The sequence below is a fragment of the Phoca vitulina genome, unplaced genomic scaffold (genome assembly GCF_004348235.1).
Source record: "Phoca vitulina isolate PV1807 unplaced genomic scaffold, GSC_HSeal_1.0 scaffold3, whole genome shotgun sequence".
Classification (NCBI taxonomy): Eukaryota; Metazoa; Chordata; class Mammalia; order Carnivora; family Phocidae; genus Phoca; species Phoca vitulina.
The window spans coordinates 53,254,032-53,265,822 of NW_022589706.1; positions in this window are offsets into that span (position 1 = coordinate 53,254,032).

An 11,791-nucleotide genomic window follows, 5' to 3' on the forward strand; every position below is an offset into this window, starting at 1 on the left:
TTTTTGGAAGGCGGTCACTAAATCTAGCCTACACTCAAACTGAGGGAGGGAGAGGATGAAGTTCCTCGAAGGGGGAGTGTTGACATATATTATTTAGAATCCTTCTGTAGGAAAGATTTGTCACTTCACTCCATTTATTTATTTATTCACTGTATATTAGTATGAATTCATGTATATTTACTTTGTACTTTGGGTTATAATTCAATGCTACATAATGTATTTTTTTGCTCAAATTATTTCAGCTTTGGCCTTTGTGAGTGCTTTTAGTTTGGCTTCTGTGTCCCTCTGACTGGCCCCCCATATTTTGTTTCTTGAGCACTTCTTTACTTTCTGGCACTTTGAGATGATCCAAGTTCATCTTGTTATTTTCCCTTCCCCAGACCTGGAAACAGCCATTTCTTCAAGGAGTTCTGGTTCTATCGACTAGATAATGGTGTTTAAACAATAATCTGAGCACTGGTTGTACTTGTTAATGAGGTCTCACCACTTCTAGACTCTTTCAGGGAAGAGAGCTAAGAAATGTGGGTTTGTGGACTAACCCATGTACACACACATACCTGTAATTATTCTGTATCTGTCTATCTATCTATCTTTCTATCTATCTATCATCTATCTATCTATCATCATTTATCTATCTATCTACATATGAGTTCATACTGATATCTCTGACTATTCCCAGAACCACAAAGTTCATCCAAGCCTTCCTTCCTTTCTTTTTTTTTTTTTTTAAGATTTTATTTATTTATTTGACAGAGAGAGACACAGCGAGAGAGGCGACACAAGCAGAGGGAGTGGGAGAGGGAGAAGCAGGCTTCTGGTAGAGCAGGGAGCCCGATGCGGGGCTCGATCCCAGGACTGGGATCATGACCTGAGCTGAAAGCAGATGCTTAACGACTGAGTCACCCAGGCATCCCTCAAGCCTTCCTTTCTTGCATATTTATTACTTCCCTTTTTGATAGTGAGAAACTTGGCTCCCATTACCTACCATGCATGTACTTATTTGTTCAACCCCAGGATACAAAATTATTGACCCATACCTCCATATAAAACAAATTTACCAACTAGAGTACAGTGTCTATATGCCTTATAATTTCCAGTCAAAACCTTATTTTTCAAAGTTACTTAGTTCCATTTTTCTCCTACCTTCTTCAGTGAGGTTGTGACTGGTGAGTTTTGGGTGACTCACTCACTCACATTGGACACAAGATGAATATAGGGTCTGGGAGGTTGACTGACTTTTGGCTTGAGCTGCATGCATGGGCTTACCTAGCAGATTTTTCCTGTATGTGTTCCAATAGGATAGCCTCTGTCTACTATACGCAAAGGTGGTAGGTGGTGACAGGAGTCCTTTATGTACTCCCTTCCCCTGGCACCCAGGATGGTCACTCCAGTCCCTCCACAAACTCCACATCAAGTGTCATGTAGTCTTCAGGAATGGACATGTCTATTTCTTCCAAGGGCTTTGGAGACAATTGCTCTGCAATGCCACTGGGCCTTTCCAGTTGATGTCCTCTCTTGCCTCTGTCAGTTTGGTTATATCATGCTCCCCTGCCAAATATCTTAAAAACTTAAAATATATCATGCTCCCCTGCCAAATATCCCTTATAGGAATGGAATCACTCTTCTTGCTTCACCACAGGGCCCTCACCTATCATCCCTGTTGGTGGCTGTGTGTGGAAACCAGGAGTGTAGTTAACATTGAAAGAGATTGCATTCCTAGAAATGCAGTGATTATGATCTAAGAGTTCAGTAGAAAATATGGGTGGAAGATGTGCTGATCTATGTTTATGCTAAGAAAGTCATAATGATAAATTTAAGGTGACCAGAGACTTGCATTTGTGGTTATCATCAATGAAGCACAATGATAACATTCAAGGGAACCACTGGAAGCCAGAATTCATGGTGACATGATGAATGATGCATCATTGTGAATAATGATGTAACCAATACTGCATTAAATAGATGATAGTTGAGAACTACAGAGGCAAGGAGGGAGATTTATTTGTTTCAATACAAATAGGCTCCAAAGGGCCATCATATCATGAATAGTAACAGCATTGCCACCTTTTTCTTGAGATGGCAGATAGAAAATTAGCCAGGAATGAGATGCATTTGAATGAAGAAGATATACCAACAAAGAGATGGTATCTGGACCTGAACAGGAAGATATGCTCTCTGGACATTAGGAAGAATCTTCTTGTGCACTGACTGGACAATAAACAAACATGTAAGTATCACTTCTCTCTCTATTCACTATTTTACATCTTAAGTAATAAATTAATATAATCACATGGGCTCATGCTGGTGTTGCATAAATCCAGAAGACATCATTAATATGGACTAAGATGTGAAGAGTGCCACTTGGAGTTGAACAGCATGGGTCCAGTTATTTTTATCACTATTGTTAACATTATAGGGATTTGGTTTCCAAAAGGGTGGTTGACAGTGTGATGAGCACTGTTTTATACCGGATGTGTGGGCTATGTGGACATTACACATGGAATCACACAGTTTCCACCCTTGCTTCTCACCTGATGACTCTCTTTGCTCCTCTTCAGGCACCTTATAAAGTGATTATTGTCCCCATCTCTTTTTTCACCTTCCCTTCAAGATTCTAAGCAGTTTGAACTTCATGCTATTCCTTAACACACCATGCTTTTTTATGGATGCTTTCTCCTTCTACCTGGGATGTCTTTCTCTCTCTACTTTATCTGCTTAATTAAACTCAAAGGTCACCTTCTTTGAGGAAATTTCCCTGCATTAGGTTAGTCACTTCCTTCCCTGATGCCCCTTCACTTTTTGAACTTGAATTATTATAGCATTCGCACTTTATTATAATTATGGTAGATTTTATATTTATTTTTTAAAATTTTAATAATATCTTTTATTTAACACAGTATACTACTTTAAACACGTAAAATCTGAGACCTAGACTTGGAATTTGAACACACATGGTGCTGACTCTTGAGAGCAAGCCCATTTAATGGTATCAGTTCACTTCTATATCTCTCTTCAACTAGATAGTGTTTCTCACCAGAAGGGACACGAATTGGAAGTTCATATGTCTCTCTTGGCACTTAACATAACCTGGTACATAATGCATATTCAATAAAAATTAGATGAATAAATTGATTTATGCTAAGGGCTATAAATATTCTAAACTACAAATTATGGAATCTGGGTTACAATAATTTCTCGAACTTCCAAAACAGTAGATATAGTAAAATGAATTTTATGCGAATTTGAATCATGCAAGTTTGTGCTTTAAGATAATAATAATGATACATTTTACTTAAAAATGTGAAATAAGGGGCACCTGGATGGCTCAGTTGGTTAAGCAGCTGCCTTCAGCTCAGGTCATGATCCCAGGGTCCTGGGATCGAGCCCCGCATCAGGCTCCCTGCTCAGCGGGGAGCCTGCTTCTCCCTCTCCCTCTGCCTGCCGCTCTGCCTACTTGTACTCTCTCTCTGTCTCTCTGTCAAATAAATAAAATCTTTAAAAAAAATGTGAAATAATGAAGATTACCCCAAATTATGATACCTCAAGAACTGAAAGTTCTAGTAATGTCCCATATGATGGTGTCAGTTTTGCATCAGCTCAATTGATCTAAAATTATCCAAGTTATCTCTCAGGTGAGTAACTGACAAATAAGTACATGAATACTTGTATGACACCAAAGAAAGTGCTTTAGCATTTTGAGATATGTCTTTTGGGAAAGGTAGAATATTTTTTCTGACAAATAAATTTGTTTTTGTTTATAAAATGTTACATATGATGGTTGACCTGTAGATAGATGTATTTTGTCCACTTAGTTCATGTGAACCTCGTGTAATTTCTTTAGCACTGGACTATTAGCAGTTACGAGGACAACATCTGAAAAATACCTCATGCAAATGAACAGATTCTTTTTCCATATTTACTTTTTGTCTCCACTCAGGTCTTACTCAGTTCTGTCTGTTGCATATTTCTTCCTTTATTCACTTAGTCAATTGATACCTGCACCCTAAGGGCTGGTTCCTTAAAGAGCTGGTCTTAAGAATCTCAAGGGAGGAATTGAATTAAAGACAGTGTCACTGGAAACTAAGGAGCAGTATCCCCGGGGGTGTAGTAAGTGGCAGAGAGAGGAAGTCCATCCTGTTTGGGGGGATGAAGGCTCTTACCCACTTCCGGTAAAGTAATTAGTTTGGTGATGTGAGGAGCCACACAGCTGAGTATCAGGAGTCACAAACACTTCCAGTGATGGAAGGAGACATCAACAAGGCAGGAGAACACTCTGAAGTTTCAGATATGACTAACCCATGCCTTTGGGCTTGGCCCTTGGGCACAAGAGTAGAGGCCATGAGGGAGCAGCATGCAGAGTTAGCTCCAGTGGCTATCAAGCAGAATGTGTGCCAAAATTAAGATGACTCTGCATTACTGGAAAGACGATCCCTTGATTTCTGTTTTTTAAAATTGCAATAAGAAAAAAATGTAGATCATCACCAAAAATACCCAGATATTGGATCCACTGCTTTCTTTTAATGCTGAAAGATTAGCTCTTCTATATTCCGAACAGTCTTGGATAAGAGAGCTGACCTCTCTAACTTTGTGATGGGGTGGACTACAGAGTCATTGCTTGAGACAAAACTGACTCAATGCAAGGATGACTGTGAGATACTGAGGAGGGAAATGGAGGTCTGCTTTGGCCCGTTTTATTACCTTTCTCATGACAGAAATTGTGGGGCCACAATGCAATCCGCTCACAAACTTCTTATCTCCTACACAATACTGGAAACACGTATGTTCTTATTCTTTTTTAGGAACATCAAAATCAAGCAACATTGCCTTAAATAAAGAGGACTTGTTTAGAAATACAAAGTCTATGTTCTGGGAAGCAGTGTGATTTGCTTAAGAACAATAGATAATAATTCTAGGTTTTTTATTCCATATATTTTCTATGAGAAGAATGTATATTTACAGGGGTGTGTGTGTGTGTGTGTGTGTGTGTGTGTGTGTGTGTGTGTGTTAGTCTGCTCAGGTTGCCACACAAAATACCATAGCCTGGGTGGCTTAACCCGAAATTTATTTTCCTGTAGTTTTGGAAAGTCCAAGATTCAGTTTCCAGTGGGCACTCACTTCCTGGCTTGCAGATGGCTGTCTTCTTGCAATGTCCTCACATGGCAGGAGAGAGAGAGAGCTCTCTTGTGTCTATTCTTATAGGTACACTCATCCCATGATGAATATCCTACCCTCATTACCTTGTCTAAACCTAATTACCTCCCCATCTCCAAATATCATCACATTGGGGTATAGGGCTTCAACATATGAATTTTGAGAGGGCACAAACATTCAGTCTATAACAGTTATATGAAATCTCTGGATCATGTAGATGATTTTTCTACATTTCCTATGACAATGAGCCTTTTCTCAACCTTGCTATGGAAAGGAAGTATCTAACAATTACCCTGATGATGGCAGAAGGCCAAAGACTCCCTTTGCTATTACTCATAATGTGCCATGGCTACAGCAGGTAGGAAGAGAGGGGCCATAAGTATTTCCTCATCAGAGAAAGTATATGCCATTGCCAAAAAGTACATAGAAAGTGCTTTTTCTGTACAAGTTATTGTGCTGGGACTTTTGGGAGATGGTCTCAAAGTATGATGGTTTCCCTCCAGTAGTTTATCATCTGTTTGAGTATGTGGGCCAGCTCAGTTGTTCCAAGGACCCATGACTAGCCTAGCAGGAGCAGCAGACCCATATAAGGAGAGATGCTTTTAATGGAACATAGGTTTTTGTGAAATCTATTTCCAATTGACCCTTAACTGACTTTGCTCTATCTCTGCTTGACTCACACTGATGTCTTACTTCACCTTGCTGACCTTGTGACACTGTGATCCTTTCAAGTTGGGCAGGCAGATTGCCAGCTTTTTCTGACTCTGACCCTCTCACTTTGTTTTTGGTCTAGGAGGGAAGGAAAACATGTTTTCTCCCTGAAAACCAGAGGCAAAATCCCTTTGATGAAGGAATGAAGGAAAATACTTTGATAGCTTCATGAGGCGTGTGCGGGCAGAGGGAAAGCAAATGTGAAAGGTGGCCTCCTCCTTCCAAAGCATGATTTAGACAGGCTCAAATGAAACAAAGGGAGAGATGATATGCTCTGCCTGAAGACAGTAATAAGAAGGGGAGTAGGAGGCAGAGCTAGATGAGAAAAGATAAGAAAAGAGCAGGGGAGAGAGCACAAGAAAAGAGGAGGTTGGTCAGGGCTCTATGAGGAGTCAGGTGGTGTTGATATAGCTGAAAAGTCCTTTTCATGTTTGATTTCAAGTTCTTTGATACAAACTTGTGTTGGGGGCTCTTTGAAAAAGCGATTGGGGGATATGCAATATGGGGTGCAGGACAGGGAAGAGACAGCACGTATAGGAGAGAAGATAAAGCACAGAGAAAGAGAATTTAGCAGCACCAGGGAATAAGAGCCAGAGGTTTCAAGGATAAATGCAAGCAGTCCTCCCCTACTCTTGGATTCTTAGAAAACTGGGGAGGGTGGCAATTCTGGTTGCTCGCTATAGGTAGGATAGCATGGGGCTAAATGTAATTAAATCTGAAGGGACAGGAGGACCCAATTGGACTGGAGGTCTTTGAAGACATTCATCCTACTGGAATGTGGGTTATGTCTGCTCTGTGGAGTTTATTTTAAGCTACAGACTTGCAGCTAGACTCATCAGCTTCCTCCCGAGACCCTAGGTATTGTCCTCTTCTTAGATCTGTCCCAGGGCCTCTAGACTCTAAATATCAGAGAAAATATAAATGCCAACATGAGAAGGGTATTTGAGTCAAATGAATGAATGAGGGCAGTTAGTACATAAATCCTGGCTGCAACAATCTAATTCAGTGCCATGCATTTCCTACTTATAAAGGTCTGCTTTGTGCCAGACAGTGTCCTAAGCATCGTAGGAGTGACCAAGAGGAGTCCTTGAATCCAAGAAGTCAACTATTTAGGAAGAATCGCATAAGCTTACAACCATGATAGAAGGTCAAAGAAGTCCCATGTGAAAACAATCTAAAGGTGAGAGGGTTTTTTTTTTTTTTTTAAGATTTTATTTATTTATTTAAGACAGAGAGTGAGAGGGAGCACGAGGAGGGGGTGGGAGGAGGGGCAGAAGGAGAAGCAGACTCCCTGCTGAGCAGGGGCTCGACCCAGGGTCCTAGGATCATGACCTGAGCTGAAGGCAGATGCTTAAGCACTTAACCGACTGAGCCACCCAGGTGCCCCGAGAGGGTTCTTTTCTAGTTAGGGAGTAATCAGATATACATTCATGGAAAATTATTTGATACAGATCTTAAAGGATGGATAAAGTTTTTACAAGCATTGATGAGGAGGGGAAGTGACATAAAATTTAAAAGATGAAAACCAAACTTTCAAACAACTACCCACTCAAACCCACAAGGATCAAAATAGATCCCAGAAGAATAAGTCGTCTGGTATTGTCTGAGGGGAAGGCATTTTTCTAGTAACCACATGTACAGCTTAACTGCTTGGAAGAAGAGTACATCTAATACTTAACACTGATAGCAATGGTAATCATGATAGTAATTATGGTTATTGAAAAAATGTCTTTAGGTATCAGATACTTTAAATACATTATTTCATCTATCTATAAAAAAATTCAAGGGAAATATTATAATTTCTTTATAAAGAAAATTAAGAATCAGAAATTCTTTGCCTAATGTTATATGACTAATAATTGGCACAGCTGAGATTAGAATCTGTCTGATACCAACATCCAGTTTACCATGCTATGTTGCTTTGGAGCATTTTCATAGATTTATGAAAAAGTAAACAGAATCAGCAATGGAAAAGCGTTTGACCTGAACTGTGTACTCAGGGCTACACTTTGAGCAATGACACATATAGATCAAGGGTTGTTTGCAGTTAGTAGGCAAACTGTGGTTCAAAGCTCTTCTTTTTTGTTGTCTCTTAAAAGAGAGGGTACCTCTCTTCACGATGATCTCTTTTTCTCCTCCAATCACATGGCTACAAAGACCCTCTGTAAGTTGATGATTCCTGAATCTCCATCTCCAGCCTTGATCTTGTCCCAAAGGACAAGGAGCACTATTCAACTGCCCATCCACTTCTCCACCTGGAGGTCTTAAAGATACCTCCACATGCAAAACCAAGGTGTTCGGCTTAATAATTACACTAAGTCAATAGGCTAAAACCCTGACTTTTTGAGTAAACTGGCCACTCTCTCTTAAGCTCAGTGAGCTCATCCCAAACTGCATGTGTGTTCAGTAAGTAAGTCCCTGCGGTTTTGTCTCACTCGTGTCACTTGACTCTATCCACAACTGACATTTTCCATCAGTACCACTCTCATCCAGGCTGCTTCCTGGACCGCTTTATTGCAAAAACTTCCTAAGTGGTCTCCTTCATAGTCTTGTTCCCTTTTATAGCAGGAGAGATGGTTTCAAAACACAAATGTGATTTTTATCAGTTCCCTCTTTAGTCTGCCATTCTCTTAGGATGAGGTGTAAACTTGATATAAAAGGTCTTTGAGATGGGACCCTGCAAACCGTGCCAGAAATTCCCTTTGCAGAGTAAATTTCTCCATCTTTAAACCTTTGTGTTTCATTGGAATTGCATTTTGGGACGTCTGGGTGGCTCAGTCGGTTAAACGTTTGCCTTCGGCTCAGGTCATGATCCCAGGGTCCTGGGATCGAGTCCCACATCAGGCTCCCTGCTCAGTGGGGAGCCTGCTTCTCCCTCTGCCTGTGGCTCCCCCTGCTTGTGCTCTCTCTCTCTCTGACAAATAAATAAATAAAATATTAAAAAAAAAGAAATTGCATTTCTTCCAGTTCCTTAAATACGCCATGCTCCTACCTCCAGGCCTTTGCATTGCTCTCTACATTTGTCCAGGACATTCTTCACTCTCTTTATTTGGCCCACCTCCATTTTTTCCTCCTGGTCTCCACTGAGAGGTTACTTATTCTGTGAAGCCTTCCCTAACCCCCCTGAAAAATATCAGGTGTTCCTCTTTTCACTCCTCTTCTCACTGTATCCATCATCATGTTGTGATTGCCAACATAACTGTCTGTCTCTCCTATTAGGTGTAGTTCAGTGACAGCGGTGATGGCGCCTGTTACTTGTCAAGTAAACTTCCCATTCATTTGATGGTTTCCGTTCATTTTCTGTTCCCCATGGCCACCCTAGGTTTCATCTCCTAAGGAACAGGCTAACAGAAACAGTCCTTGCTCTTTACTCCCCACTGAGAGGTTTTGCTGATTATTCCCATCAAAGAACAGTGTCTGGCATGCAGACTTCAACTTTTGAATGAATACATAAAACTTCCATTTATTAAGTGCTACTCGGGGCAAGACCCTATTCTGAGCCATTTACATTCATTAATTAATCATTCAGTCACGAAGGAGGCATTATCACTACCTTCATTTTATGGATGATGAAAATAAAGCTCAGAAGGATTAAATAACTCACTCGAAGTCATGCTGGGCTAAGGGGTAGGGCAAAAATTCAAACCGGGTGCCTGAGCTCGCTTGTCTAACAGTGACACTGCACTGCCTTTCTGATCACAGGGCAGGGAAGAGCAAAGACCTGCTCCGCAAGAGAGAACGTGGAAGGAGATCAAAGGACGGCACCAAACCAGCTCATTATCACAAGAAAGATTCAAATAGGACCTGGACTGACGGTGAGTTGTTAGTCCTGGTTTAGTCTTGTCAGTCCTGATGAGTCAGTGGTGACAGAATATGCCTCAGCTTGATGTGCACCTATTATTTGTAGCTATGTGTCTATTTATTATATTGAAATAACCACGTTTAGTAAATGCCTACTACTTGCCAGGCATTTTGCATATGACCCTCTAATCTTTTGATGAAAGGATGAGATTAGATTGTCCAGCCTTGCAGATTTTATATATATATATAATATATAATATCAGATAATAATATAATAGCAATCAGATTATATATATAATATATATACACACATTAGCATAAAACTTGAAATATGGTTTGTCAAGTCACAAAGATATCAGAGCTTATAGAATCTGAGATTTGCCAGATGCACTCTCATCCTCTACCTTCAGTTCCTGTCTTTGAACAAATACATTCAGCATTCATTCAGTAAATGTTATTAAGGGTGAATTATGGACCAGGCACTGTCAAAGGCTTTGGGATATTTTGCCCCTGCCTAGCAACATTGTTTACGGTTTGTTCCATAAAATGCGTTTAGTTCTTCATGATCAATGCTGTTTCTTTCATATATTTGAGTAAAGAGCCCTCTTCAGGATAGTAGGAGAGTGGTGACCCACTCATACTCAAATGGGCAGACAAGGTCAGCCATGCCTCTCACTACGGAGGAAGGAACAAGGTTTGTGCCCGTCAGCGTGTTCCTTAGGAGACAAAACCTAGGGGGGGGCCACATGTAGCAGAAAATAAACAAAAATTATCAAACAAATGGGAATTTTACTTGACCAGCAATGAAGAACTTATCTTGCTATGCTAAATCTTTGTATCTCCTGCCTCCCACCCACCTCCCCTATGGTGACCATCAGTTTGCTCTCTAGAGTTAAGAGTCGGTTTTTTGGTTTACCTTTCTCTCTCCTTTTCCCTTTGCTTTTTGTTTTGTTTCTTAAATTCCGTGTATGAGAGAAATCATATGGTATTCATCTTTCTCTGACTTATGCAATATAATTTATTTTTTTTAAATACATTCAATTTTTTAAACTTTATTTTTAAATTATATAATCAACCTTTCATTGAACAAGTTTTGAAAGAGAAAAAGAGTGAGGAAGAGAAATTCACTTGTAATTCTACCATTTAGAGAAACCCAGTGTTAAAACTTTGTGATCTTCTACACTGTTTTTTTTTTTTTTGGAGCAGGGGGAAGACAGGAGAATTACAAAAAATGGGATTATTTGATATCTTTTTCCCTGTTTTTTACTTAGCGACATACTATGAGCCTATTTCCGTATCATTAAATATTCTTCCACAAAATTATTTTGATGGCTGTGTATTACTGTACTCAATGAAGGCACCATATTATTTATTTTTACCTGTAGTTCATTATTTTTTTTTAATCTTAACTTTGGAAGAGTGAATAATCTGTGAAGTTTTAGAAAATACTGACGTGTAGGTCTCACCTCCAAAGGTTCTGATTTAATTGGTGTGGGGTGCAGTCTAGGCAATGGGGATTTTAAAAGTTCCTCTAGTGATTTAAATGTGCAGCTAAGATAGAGAGCTCCTGACAGACAGGGCAGATAGGAGGGGAACCGCTCCTGGAGTGAGGCAGGCGTTCGTAAGTTCTTCTTAGTATTAACATAATCATTTTGAGTTGCTGAATGAACAGTGCAACTGATCCACTTCAGTTTGAATATACATGCAAAATTATTTTGTAACAAATAAAATTATTATAGGGCTTCGTTCACCAGAGTGTGTGCTCAAAGTTTTCTGTTAAGCCATACACAGTATAGATTACTTAAAAATGGACCTTATTGACATAAAATCAGGTGAAAAGGATTTTTGAGCTAAACAATGTAATAATCAAGCAATGTATTCTTCAATGAAATCTGAGTTGGTCAAATATGGTGTCCAGTGCCTGGCATATGATAAGCATTCAATTAATATTTTTAAAATGAATGATTGCATTTAGTTGAATTTCATAAGAAGCCTGGGGATTTTATCTTTATGGCTCCATTAACTTTTTAATTTGAAAGGAATTAATTATTATGCAATTTAGGAAAAAAAGATTTCTTTAAACATGCTGTAGATTGAGAAGAATATTTGTTATATTTGCAAAATGGGA